This window comes from Galeopterus variegatus, unplaced genomic scaffold (genome assembly GCF_000696425.1).
Source record: "Galeopterus variegatus unplaced genomic scaffold, G_variegatus-3.0.2 Scaffold2403, whole genome shotgun sequence".
Taxonomy (NCBI): Eukaryota; Metazoa; Chordata; class Mammalia; order Dermoptera; family Cynocephalidae; genus Galeopterus; species Galeopterus variegatus.
In genome coordinates this window covers 126,287-140,083 of record NW_007728514.1, presented here as the reverse complement: position 1 = coordinate 140,083, position 13,797 = coordinate 126,287, and the positions used below count along the sequence as shown (strand labels likewise).

Below are 13,797 nucleotides of genomic sequence, written 5' to 3'. Positions count from 1 at the left end.
AGGTGAGAGTCTAAGTGCATAAGTTGAGATCTAGCGATGGTAGAGACTGAGGGCGTGGGGAAGGTGTGACAATCCTGAGAGGCACTGGATGAATGGTATTGATGGGACCCAGCAAATGACTGGATAGAGACCGAGGCCGTGAGTCACTGTAAGAGGCTGGGACTAACTTACGGTCGCTTAACTGAGGGATGAGAGAGGGTTCCAAAGGTGGGTGGACGTCCACATTGTCAGAGACTGTGCAGATCCATGAGACTGACAGGGAAGGTGTTATTTTTTGGTGATTATAAGGTAATTGATAGACTTTGAGAGGTGATTATTTTTCAGTCCTCCCATTATCAAGCCCTTCACAACCATTCTACTGTCATTCCCAAAACTATTAGTTTCCTGGCACAGAGGACCTCAAGAGCAGGAACTCTCACCAAGAACCATTTCTTGACTTAACTCTCACTTCTCATATATATGCATATATGCATGTTTATTTATGTTTCCTGAGAGCACACCTACATCCCATTGGTTATCCATCCAGCCACATCAGGGGCTGACCCCCCAACAATGCTGTATCCTCTTTAGAGTTTCCCCAATAGACTCTGACTTGTTCATTGTCCGTCCTTTGAGGAATGTTCTTTGAACTCCAAAGCCCTCCTATTTCTCCTCTATTGCCCTTCTTTTCGTGTAACTAACTTCTCTGAATCTCCACCTCTCCTGACTCCTCAGTGATGGTTGCTACCTGAATCCCATCCTCGGCTGCTTCTCTTCCGTCCATACTGTCTTCTGTAGCTTGGCATCTACTCATGGTCTGACGATCACTTCCACCCAGGGGACTGACATGGCTCTACTTTCTGCTCTGACTTCTCCCTCAAGCCACATCCCAGCTTTCCAGCTCCCTTTGGGATAATGCTGCTGAAATGCTCTGCCCCAAACTCAAATTTGGTGTGTCCAAAATTGGCCTGGCATGGTTCCTGTCAAGCTTACCCTGTTCCCTGCATTCTTTTATCCTGCAAATGCCAACTTTTCCATGTGGTCCCTCATCTTGTATTTGAATACTCTTTCTTTTGTATCCCTAACATAAATCCCTTTCCAGGTCCTGGCAGTTCTCCCACTGTGACATGTCTTTACATCCCTTGGTGATCTTCTTGCTATACGTTTGACTATTTTAATAATTCCCTGCCTATGACCTATCACGTTCTCCCATCTATCTTTTAAACAATTCCTTCTTCATCTTCCTGAATAATAGATTGTATATGACTACCATCCCATTCAAAAATCACCCATAAGTATGCACTGTCCTCCCTACTCTACCCCATCGCCATCGTCACAACATCAGTTAGCAGTCACTTCTCCAGGTATTTAATGTCCCGTCCAAACTGAGCATCTGTGGAAATCACTGTGCTAGGTCCTGGGTTTCTTGTTTTCTCATCCTTTTCAGGTTCTCTTTCAACCTGGGTTGGTGTCTTATCCCAGTGTCTCATATGCACACCTGATCCGTTACTTAGGGCTATGGTTCTGCCCCTTGTCCTCTGTGCTAGGTCCTGGGTTTCTTGTTTTCTCATCCTTTTCAGGTTCTCTTTCAACCTGGGTTAGTGTCTTATCCCAGTGTCTCATATGCACACCTGATCCGTTACTTAGGGCTATGGTTCTGCCCCTTGTCCCGCCTTCCTTAATTCTCTGATGTCTCCTTGGAACTCATCCATTTCTACCAGAGGACACAGGAGACCTGATGCCTCTTCCCAGCTGTGTGCATTCCAGTCATTGATTTCCTAGGTCTCAGTTTCCTCATCTGTAGGGGGCTGTGAAAAGAGTGCCTACCTCTAGGCAGGTGCACAAAATAAAGTTTAGCATGCAAAGCACCTCAACATGGGCTCATAGTAAGTGTGGAAGGCTGATCCTCACGTTATTCATCTATGCTATGTTCCTAGTCTAAAATGTCTCACAAAGGATGCCTTCACATTACACCTAGAATAATCCCCGAATTCCTTTCACTGACCTATTTGGCTTTACACAATTAGACTCTTATCCACTTCCGCAGGAGGATCCCATGGTGTTCTCTGTTTACTGCACTGGTAGACCAGTTATCTTTTTGTTTCTTGCTGTAACTGGGCATATTCCACATTAGGGCTTCTCTGTGTGCCTCTTTCTCTGCTCCGAACATCCTGTTCTTTTACCATTTACAGCAGGTCCCACCCTCTGTTGTGCTCATATTTAGCTCCTTCTCAGAGTGCACTCAAACTTGAAAGCGTTTTATTTTTCTGTTCCTTATGTATGTGTACATGTGCATGGGGGGGTAGGGGATGGATGTTTTCCTGTGTTCCCCTAAAATGTGCATTGTATGAGTCTGGAGTAGAGTGGTGTTCACTGGGTATTTATGGAAGAAATGACTAGTTGTAAAACACTCTAGATATTCTGTGGATGAGTGAGAAAATCAAGTGTTGCATGGTAAGGAAAAGGGTTAAACTCCACCATTGTAGTTTTCTTAGGCATGCAGTCAAGCTAGACAGATCCAAGGAAAGACCATCTTTGACCATTTTACCAGCTTCTAGGAGAAAGTCCCTATTTCACCTAAGGAAGCATGGGTCTCCCTGGATTGTTCAGTTTGATGTGTTTAAACTAGCGTGGTTTACTGAAAATGTATTGGTCAGTCAACACGTTTAAGTAGTTTATTTCTAAATGCCTATTTATCTTTTAAAATCTTTTTATATTTTAAATATTTCATCTAATTTGTTTTTGGCTATGGTATTTTATTTATATTTATTTTTGTGGTGTACAGTGTGTTGTTTCAATACACGCATATACTGCACAATGACTCACTTAGAGTAGATAGCATAGTTTTGTACCCATTACTACAAAACATTAGATAGATAGATAAATAGATAGATAGATATGTTTTAGCTTCTACATATGAGTGAGACCGTGTGGTACCTGAGGTATTTAAAATCTTCTTCATAGATATTCATACTACCTCTACAGTTTTTAACAACTTTTTCTGTGCTTTGTTAAAGACGGTGCAACAGAAAAGTTTTGTCAAATTTCTCATAGTGGTCCATGCTTAGAAAATTGGGAGTGATACATTTTTAGAATATTAGGTATTTTGGAGTTTAATACTTTGTATTCTAACACCAAAGCTATAAATCTGCTGTGCTATAATATTTTCCCCCCGCTCAGCAGGTAGATGACTGTACGTGCTTTTTAATTTTGTTGTAGAGATTTGGGTCAAAACTACCAGTGTGGCCACTCAATTAATTGCTTGAGAGTTTGTCACATTTGTGGAATGATTTGGGAACAGTAGAACTATATAAAATCAATGATCTGTTTTGTAACTTATTCTGCTAAAATTCTAAATAGAAGTTTTCCTCTTTATAGTTTTCTTGATTTTCAAAATGCTAAAAATTAAATAAGTTAAACATGGCATAAAAAAACAAAACAAAACTGGGAGCCCATGCAAGACAGAAACAGAAGTTTTATTCAGTCTGCAACTTTTCAAAAAATGGATATAATTTGGACGATTGTTCTGTTAGAGAGGAGGAGATAAAATTTGGGTGAGATGAAGCAGTGTATGCATTAAAGTCATTTATGTTAATTTGGCCATTTGTATGTACATCTGGAAATATCTAGAATGACCCCACTAAAATCTACCTGAAGTTAGAGAGGAGGAGATAAAATTTGGGTGAGATGAAGCAGTGTATGCATTAAAGTCATTTATATTAATTTGGCCATTTGTATGTACATCTGGAAATATCTAGAATGACCCCACTAAAATCTACCTGAACACACCTTATTTTTGAAGCTACTTGAGAAATCTACCAAAATTAAAGTTGTCCCTTTTATTTAGCAGGCTACTGCGACTATAGATAATAGTAATAATAACCTATATGAAAGATGAATTATCCTATTTTCTTTTTAAACTTAAAATCCCTCAGAAATATCTTTAGGTTTTATACTTTCCTGTTTTGGCATGTGCATGCGTGTGTAAGATTTGATGCAGACATTATTCATGGATGGAGTCAGAGCCATGGGAACCCTTGGCTGTAATCATGGCCCAGACATTCTGAGGTCCCTGGAGGGTCTGGTGCAGTTTCTACTTCCTGCTTTCCCTGGGCCATCCTGTGACACATGTGGCTGCCCTCTCACTCCTCTTCCCAGATCATCTTGGAGGTCCTCTCCTGAGGCATTTTCTGAGATGTCACCACTTCTGAGCATGACTCTCTCTCTTCCTGTGTCACCAGTATAGGAGCTCATGCAATTATAAGCACTTGCTTTAGTGCTGTTCTTCCCCCCAAAAAACCTTGAGGAGAGAGATTGCATCACAGAGTTACATCAATGTTATCTTAGATGAAAACGTTTATCCCCTTATGCCTTATGTCTTAGGTGTCTTCTTGACCGATTACCCAGGGCGAGCTAGAATGGCTGTGAACATCTCTATGAACCCCCAAACCTTCAGCTGTAAAGACAAAATTATATGGAGTGGATCATTTGAAACATTATCGTAGTGTGGAATATATTCACAGCTTCCTCATCTGATATTCTCAAAAGGTGTGTATGCTTTGACCTATGTATTCTCTGCATACTAAGATTCCATTAAAATGACGAAAGATTTTTAAGGTAGCATTTGCTAAAATATTAGTACTTCACAAATATGGCTTGAATTACTACCTTCCCATCTTTAGTCCACGTTGTCTATATAAATATCTATTTGTCACACATTGTGTATGTTTTTGAAAGGTGCTTTCACATAGAAATCAAAAACTTACTAATTACAGTGTAAGTCATTGCAAATGATATATGTATGGAAGAGTATGGTTTTTATGAGAAAATTTAGATTATAAAATGTAATCTCACATAAATTTGCAGATTATCAGACTTGTGCCTGTTTCTAGCCTTCTACCATAGGTCATCAAGAACTAATTTCATAGTAAAGTCAAGAATTTTCTTCTAGGGAATTTATTCTTTAACCTATGAAAGACTACATCAACCACATGAAAGTGCCTTGTACTTAGCTCTAAGTACATGAAGTAATATTGTCCATATCATGTCCCACAATGAATCATGTAGCAGAGGACAAAAGAGAAAAATGGAGATGTGGGTTCATGGAATGGAGGAGTGTCCACCATCTGGATACTCCTTTGATATCCACAGTTAGCACTCACATGGCATAGCTTATGGATATAATAAAGAACACCTGTCTGCCTCTGGGTCCTTAATTTTGGGGGTTTTCTCAACACAAAAAGCAGTCTGGAATAACGTTGTGTTGTGAGCTCACCTATGAAGAGTTATCCTTTAAGAAGAAGCAAACACACATTGGAATACTACTCAGGCATACAAAAGAATGGAATTCTGCCATTTGCAGCAGCATGGGTGAGCTTGGAGAAAATTACGTTAAGTGAAATAAGCCAGGCAGAGAAAGTGAAATACTGCATTCCCCACTCATAGGTGGGAGCTAAAATAAATAAATAGATAGATAGGATAAATAAATAAATAAATAGAATCTTTAGAAGGAGGGAGCAGAACTGTGTTTACTGTAGGCAGGAAATGTTGGAGGACAAGAGGTTGGTTAATGGCCAGAAAACAGCTATGTAGGAGAAATAAGTTCTATTGGTGTACCGTTGAACTAGGCAGCTATAATTAACAATAATTTACTGCATGGTATCACATGGCTAGATAAGAAGAGATCAAATGTCCCTATCACCAAAAAAAAAAAAAGATTAAGTTTTGCAGTGCTGACTATACGAATTACCCTGATTTGATCATCACACATTGCATACATGTGTTGAACTATACATCTGTATCCCACAAATATGCATACTCAATATGTTTCAATTAAAGAAAGAAGAAAAAGAAACATATTGGGAAAGTACTTAACCATGGATAGCAGGAGACATGGTGCAATCTGCACTGAAGGTAGTGCGTAGGGCCCTGAAAGAGAATCGTGATCGTCAGGGATGCAGGTAGAATGGGTTGAAACAGGTCTGTCATAGAGCACAAAAGCATGGAACACGGTCCTCCCATAGAGAACCTGTGTGGACGAGTGAGTTCTTTCTAGGGAGTCCCCTTAAGCTACACAATTACCTATTGAACACTATACGGTGGGAATATTTTATCCTATCAAATTTTAGCAGTATCAGATTTGAAAATAAAGGTATCACATGCAAATACCATTAGTGTGTCCATCTCACTTATGTACGTAAACAAAATTGAGCAAGCGGAAAAACAAAAATTCAAACCTAAAATAAAGATTGACAAAAAGTTTTTCTTTCCCCTATCACAAGACAAAGGTATAGTCAGCCACACATGAGTCACAGTAATTTTTGTAAAACTTTTGTGAAGTACACATGCATCTTTCACTCGGTAATTGTGAATGTAACAGTGTCCCGTGGGTGTGAGCTAAGCTGTGATCACTGAAAATGGAGATACAGCAGTTTCGAAGTCTCAATACTAATAAAACAGTTGCAGTAGCTACCATTACTTGAGGTCTTATGCTACGTGCCTCATGCATTATGGGGCTGTCTTTGCTATTGGTATCAAATCCCTTCTTTTCAACTAACTAATGTCGGTAAGGCTTATACATACTTACACGTTTCTTGAGAAGATAAACACAGTTAGTTTATATAAAGCATTCAGTACATTCAGTGATGACCCCCTATATATACATGTTAACTATTATAACTACTATTATTATTATTATTATTATTTTTATATTTGTTTGGATGAGGAAGTAGCTTGATATCTTGAAAAATGTGCATGGTTTTTGGAGTCAAGAGAGTCTTAGGTCGAACTTCCTGCTCCAGAGCTTATGAGCTGTGTAATTTAACATCTGAATGTCAGTTTTTCTAAAAGTAAAATAGACGTGATAATAACTACTTTGCATAACTATAGAAGGGTCAGTGGAGATAAATGTGTTATGGTTGTTGTTAGGTATCGATTCATTTTCACAAGTGTATTTTAATCAACAGTATTTATGAAATGCATACTAATAAATACATGTGCTAGGTGTTATGAGTAATCTAAAACATAATTACATTGTGAAATGACAAATATAGTAATTATCCTGATTTGAGCATCACATATTGCACACAGGTATTGATATTCAATGCTGTGTCCTACAAATATGTACAATCAATTATGTTTCAATCAAAAAATGTAAAAAGTTATTGAAATATGATCCTACCTTTCCAGGATTTATAATGTGCTCATGAGCTACAAAACCCAAAGGCCTTATGGTTGGATGTAGGATCCACATTAAGCCGTGCCTGTGTTGGTCACCTCTCTTGATTAGTTGATTGGTTTATTAGGGAACAAGTTAATAATTACTTAATGCCTCTACCAGCTAGTTCTTGCAACCACCCATAAGAAAGCTTAGAAAGGGGCCGGCCCGGTGGCGCACTGGATGGTGCGCCGCTTGGGAAGCGCGGCAGCGCTGCCGCCCGAGGGTTCGGATCCCACATACAGACCGGCTCCCGCTCACTGGCTGAGCGAGGCGTGGGAGCAACACCGAGGTTTGCAATCCCGTTGCCGGTCCCTGGTCCGGTACGGGGGCAACACTGAGGGTTGCGATCCATTGCCGGACACGGAAAAAAAAAAAAAAAAAGACAAAAGACAGAAAGCTTAGAAGGAAGGTAGCATTGATTTTGAAATGTTAGCTTCTTCTCTTTTACTGACTAGCATGATATATTTCTCTTTTCTTTCAATAGGGGAAAAATGTGCTGATATGGAAAAAAAAATCAAGTAAATTTCTATGGGGGCATCTGTAAAGGCACCTTCTCAGAAAGACAGTCTAATGGTAAGTATCAAGAATAATTAGCGGTGAGTTCAAAATGGCAATGACCGTGTTCCGGGCTGCACTGTGGATCTCCAGAACTGGAATTCAGCCATGCTGTGGGCTTTAGTGGCTGTTGAGAGTGTGGAACATGGAGCTGAGGATAGAGGGCTATACTTGAGGCTTTCAGTCTTACTCACCATAAGGCTGAAAACCTCTCTGGGCCTTAGTTTTCCCACCTACTCAGAACTTAGACACAAGATTTAGAGAGCAGGTGGCAAGATCTACAGTGCACTTGAGGAGGGCAGGTTTGGGATTGGACTCTTCCTGGAGGACAGTCAGCTTGGAGAGTCAAGGCTGGGAGGGGCTGCACATTGGTTCTCTCTGTCTAATTTTTCTAAGGGGAAACCTTTCCACAGGGCAGGGGCTAGCCTTGGATAGCTGGCCACATGTCTGGGAAACCAGAACTCCTGATACGAAAGCCAGTGCATCCTGCATGCCTGCTCATTTCTAACCCCCAGGCCTATCCGAACTCTGGGGTATCTGTTGGGAGAAGTGTCCAGGAAGGATCTCTTAGGCTGCAAAGTGTGACCTTAGGTAGATGGTTTATTCGTTTATCTTTTAACGTCTTCATCTCTCTTGGTTGTCAAAAAAGGGTAACAGAATACCTAACTTGTTGCAGTATAAGAATTCAGTGAGAACAGTGCCCATAAAAGAGTATTGCCTGGGCGTGTCCATAGGACTCCCAGACTTTCCAGGTCAGGGGGAGTGGGGCTGAAGAATCCCATTGTATGAGCATGAATGGTTAATGATTATGACCACTAAACGTGCCTCCTCCAGATTTGGAAAATTTCAACAGAAAGCTCAGAGAAAACTTTAAAATACTGAAGAATGCCATCTCAGTCCATCTTACAGGTTAAAAAATAATCCTTTCAGAGTATTCCCATACTTCTGATTTGCATCCACAGAAATCCTGGTAGAGGCAGGTGCCTGGGCTTCCTTTCCAGTCCCATCCTGCACTCCGGTAAACTCTGGTGCTTTTCCACCTTGAGCCCTCTGTTTATGCCGTTCTCTGCCTGTGTGAATGTTTCTTCTCTCTGCTTACCAAAGTTCTGCCCATCATGTGAGGGAGGCTCATGCAGAGATTAAAATAAATTATTTTATGGATGCATTTTTCAGCCTGGCTAAATCACTTCTGATGGCTTTGGTGGCAAAACAGTTTTGTTTTGCTTTGCTTTTATACATCTATTTGAAATCAGCAATAGTGCAAAGCAGTCATTTCCAGCTCAGTGGGAGTGTCCATACTGACATGCATTGGCTATTTAGGATTTTATAACCAATTGTCTACTCCCCCACTTAGCCACAATGTGAGGTGCATCTCTAAAGTAGGCATACTCAAGTGAGAATGTCAGCTCTGTGACTCACCTTGTGTAAAACCCTCAGAACTGCTGTGCACTAGAACCCTTCTGTCTTCTAGAGTAACTATCTCCAGCTACCTAGGGGTCAGAGTCCTCCAGCCCCTCATGTTACCCTTTTTATTTGTACCCCTTGCAGAACGGGATCCAAAATGCCAAACATATGCTACTAGTGTGGGCTGAGGGTCCACTCAGACCATGAGATCCTTTTCACTATCTGGAAACTGGGAATTGAGTAAAAGCCAAGCAAGGCAATAGGGTTAGAATACTTTTATGATATACTGTTGTGAGCACATGTTAATAGAAACATTTACATAATTCAAAATCTGAACCTTTTCCTCCCAAGCTCATTCCAGAAAGGATCATCTTATGTTTTAATACATTTTAAGTAAATGGTTATGTCTTTTCATGGCTCAGCTGTCAAATTAAGCCCTGCTGAAACAGTTTTTATGATTGTATTGCTTAAATATTGGTTACTGACCAATTTTCTAATCAATTTGAATGTCAAAGCTTCTAAGCACTGGTCAAAGTTTAAATCTGAAGTGACATCCGAGTGTCCCTTTAAAGTTTGCCAGATAATTTTCATGTATATGTTTTTTACCATTGTTTTTTATGGAGCAAAATTTCTGTAGTTTCATGGATTCTAAAAGACTGTCAAAATCATGTCCTTTATTGAACTCTTGGTTCCAACAAAATTGATTTCTGAACCTCTGCCTATATTTTCTACGATCAAAAAGTATCAGTGTCTTTTTATTTTTTCTAAAGATAATTTATAAAGAAACACTAATTCGGTCCTCTATTGTCATTAACATTCAAATTTGGAAGACAACCACAGTTGAGAAAAAGATTCACCAGTTGTTTGCTGTTTTTATCTTGTATAGATTTATTTACTTGTACTTTATCAAAGGCACTCAATGTACACATGTATTTTTCATCAGCATATATAGCTGAATAATCAATTAAAACATATTATTGATTATGTCTCCTGAATGACATAATTGCTTGGGGTTTTTTCCCCCATTTTTTTCTTGAGTTGGCTGAGTATTAATAAATAACCAAAGTGTGAAGTCTCAGAAGGATCTGTCTTCTTTCTCACACCACCAGCCTTTGAAGCAGCAACCAGATTCAGCTTTGGCTGTAATCATTTCAGTAGCTTCAGTGAAAAGAGCACTTTAATATAATCGGCAGTAGTAATAGGTCTGGCACCCAGCTCAGAGCTGCAGACGAGTCACAGCTCATAATGTGACAGCTCACATGATGAACCCAAGGGGAACATTATATAAAGTGCACAATCAGAGGGAGGAAATGAGAACTTCTGAATGTAGGAGGATTTTTTTTTTTTTTGTTTTACCATATGCACTTAGCTTCAATCTACATTTGAAACCACTGAGCACTATCAGCATTTCCAAAAAAGAGTCTGTCTGCTGATAGCTTTGTTTAATTGGTAGCTGCATCTGTTTTTAAAGGCATTGCTTTAGAGCATGTTGTACTGACAATTTGGGTGCAGGAGCTTTGATTCCTGGTCATCTTGTGTTAGAACTTCCTACATCATCTACCAAGGATGGCTTGGCTGGATGAAAAGCTAATGCCAAAGGATATGTCCTTTCCCAGCATGCTCAAGACTCTGGATAAGAACTGAAAACATTGTGACTCTTCATTTGGAGATATTATCATATATGTGGGGGCTGGGATTAGTGGAAAAGCATGTAGACCCTTGAAGAAGGGCATATATGTTGTAATCTACCTCTGCCACAATATAGCTGGTTTTTTTTCACCAAGCTTTTGGTATATGTAAAGACAAGAGTTATACATTCATTCCCTGTCACTATGCAGAATCTATGATTATAAATTAAGGACAACAGCTGCCTGGGAGGTACAAATAATTCATTAAGCCTATTTAATACTTGAAAATTTCAACTTAGGCCAGTTCAATCAATTCTTCTACATGTAGTTGACTGAACCCTTTCTGATTTTACAACCCCTGTCAAGGGAAGTTTTTTGCAATGGATTGTCATGGTTGTCTGGTATGGTCTTGGGAATCTTATGTTAGAATTTATTTTATTGCAAAAATGACTTGGTCCTATGCAAAATAGATTATCAAAAAAAATTCCTTTCCTGGCATTCTTGAGACCATAAATTCCAAGTCAAGGGATGAACCTGGAAAAAGAAAGTTCAGTATTGCATGGAAGTGAATTTAAGAATATGTCAAAGATTTGGTGATCAGATTAATCCTAGGGGCTAGTAAATTTGAATATTGGCATTGTTTAGGCACTTGGTTCCAAACACATATCATCCAAACGAATCTATCATAAAACATTTTGTGATTTAGAGGGATGCAGAGTAGTTATGCAAATCAATGTGGTGCAGCTGCTAGAGAATCTTCTTCAAATGCAAGGGGATCCAGCAACTGAATAAAATTTGACAGTATTTCAATGGTGCTACAAAGGCACCTAAGATTCTTGAAAGATACTTCAAAGGCAGACAATGGGGTAAATTGTGATCAAAATTTCTGCTCAATCCCTATGACATACTTCCTCCCTTTAGGGAGTGGAATGGAAGCTCATAAACTGAAGAGCAATTGCTAAAAAGAGTTTGCCTCGATCTAGCTTCAGAGTATGTAGGAACTAATCAGAGTATTTTGTTTTCTAAGAAATTATAAGAGGAGATGAAAGCAGTTGTGCAGACTTAGGGAAAATAAAGTTTGCTTTAGATATTCAGCTTTTTTTTTTTACGTTTGAGAGATTTCTTGTACAACATGGTGACGATAGTTAATAACAATGTATTGTACACTCAAGTTTTGCTAAGAGTGTAGATTCTCATCACAAAACAATAAGTATGTGTTGTAATGGACATGCTAATTAGTTTGATTGAGCCACTCTACATTGTATATGTAGCATAAACCATGCTGTACACCAGAAGTGCACTCAATTTTATATGCTAATCAAAAATAAATAAATGAAAATGGAAAAACAAATGATTGGGAAAGACACATTCACTTCTAAAGACTTAAACAATACTAGTTTTGTCAGCCAAAAAAAAGGAGGTATACATGAGGGTACTTCAAAGAGTTCTTGGAGAGATTTACATTATCTTTTAATTTTATTTTTCCACAAACTTTTTGAAGTGCCTTCATATTATAATAAATGTAGTAACTACTCTCAAGGTCTTGATTCACAATTCCAAGTATTATAAGTCACTGTAAACAGGTCCTTTAAATCATTCTTTAAAAAGCAAGAAAGGAATAAATAATTGTAGGCCAACATATGTTCTATTTATTTATTTATTTATTTTTATTTATTTATTTTTTCCTTTCTGTCTTTTTTCGTGTCCGGCAACGGATCGCAACCCTCAGTGTCGCGCCCGTACCGGACCGGGACCGGCAACGGGATCGCAACCCTCGGTGTTGCGCCCGCACCTCGCTCAGCCAGTGAGCGGGAACCGGTCTGTATGTGGGATCCGAACCCTCGGGTGGGAGCGCCGCCGCACTCCCAAGCGACCCCAAGCGGTGCACTGTAGCAGTGCGCAACCGGGCTGGCCCTATATGTTCTATTTAAACAAAATACTTCATAGAAAGGTTTTACTGTATATAGCGGAGCATTTAAACTATAGATTTAAAAAAATTTTTTGCAGAAGTTTCTCATTTTATTTTATTTATTTTAATTTCTTAAAAAATTTAATTGATCAATATACAATGTATTTGATTTTTATGTCCCTTTACCAATTCCTCCCTCTCTGCCCACCCCCTCCATCAACATCATATCTGTTCACTTGTCTTAACAAGTTCAAGGAATTGTGATTGTTGTGTCTTCTCGCCACCACCCATTTATTTGTCTGTATATTTATTTATTTATTTATTTTTTAGTTCGCACATATAAGTGAGAACTTGTGTTTTTTCTCTTTCTGTGCCTGACTATTTCTCTTAGTATAATTTTCACTAAGTCCATCCATGCTGCTGCGGAAGGTAGTATTTCATTCTTTTTTATAGCATTGTGTAGATATAGCACATTTTATTTATGCATTTGTCTGATGATGGGCACTTAGGCTGGTTCCAACTCTTGGCTATTATAAATAGAGGTGTTATAAACATGGGAGTGCAGGTGTCTGTTCGACATGATGATTTCTGTTCCTTTGGTTATATACAAAGCAGTGGAATAGCTAGGTCATATGGTAGATCTTAGATATTCTTAGACTAATTTTAAGATTAGTACATGATGGGAATTTTCAAAAAGTATGCAATCGTAAAAACTTCAATATTTAAGAACCTTTTTAAGTAAACTAAGGTAGACGCATGAAAGCACTAGAAGATGCATTCCTGGTTCTTGTTCATTTCTCTTTCCCTGAAGTCCATAAGAGTGCCTGATCCATAGTAGTAAACTGCTAAATATTTGCTAAACAAATAAATGGGAAAGGTGTTGTAGAACACATAGTATGTTATTGATTAAATTTAAACAAATATATTATTCTGGGCATTATTCAAATATTTTCTCTCACTTCAATTTTTCTCTTCAAATTTTGCTGAAATAAAAGCTCATCTTTGTTTTTTTTGTTTGTTTATTTGTTTTGCTTCAAGTCAAGGATGATTTCATGTCAATTGTTTTTTTTTTTTTTTTTTAAAATTATTATTCTGAGGCCAAC

The 13,797-nt window shown here is 38.6% G+C and overlaps 1 protein-coding gene across 1 annotated transcript in view; it reads left to right on the top strand.

The window, feature by feature from the left end:
• The window catches only part of LOC103597738 (neuroligin-4, X-linked-like), a 77,108-nt gene that overhangs the window by 26,606 nt on the left and 36,705 nt on the right, over positions 1-13,797 (top strand). The window contains exons 2-3 of the mRNA XM_008581609.1: positions 4,363-4,527; positions 7,683-7,771. The gene's annotated coding sequence lies outside the window, so the exon portion shown is untranslated. The remainder of the gene's footprint in view (positions 1-4,362; positions 4,528-7,682; positions 7,772-13,797) is intronic.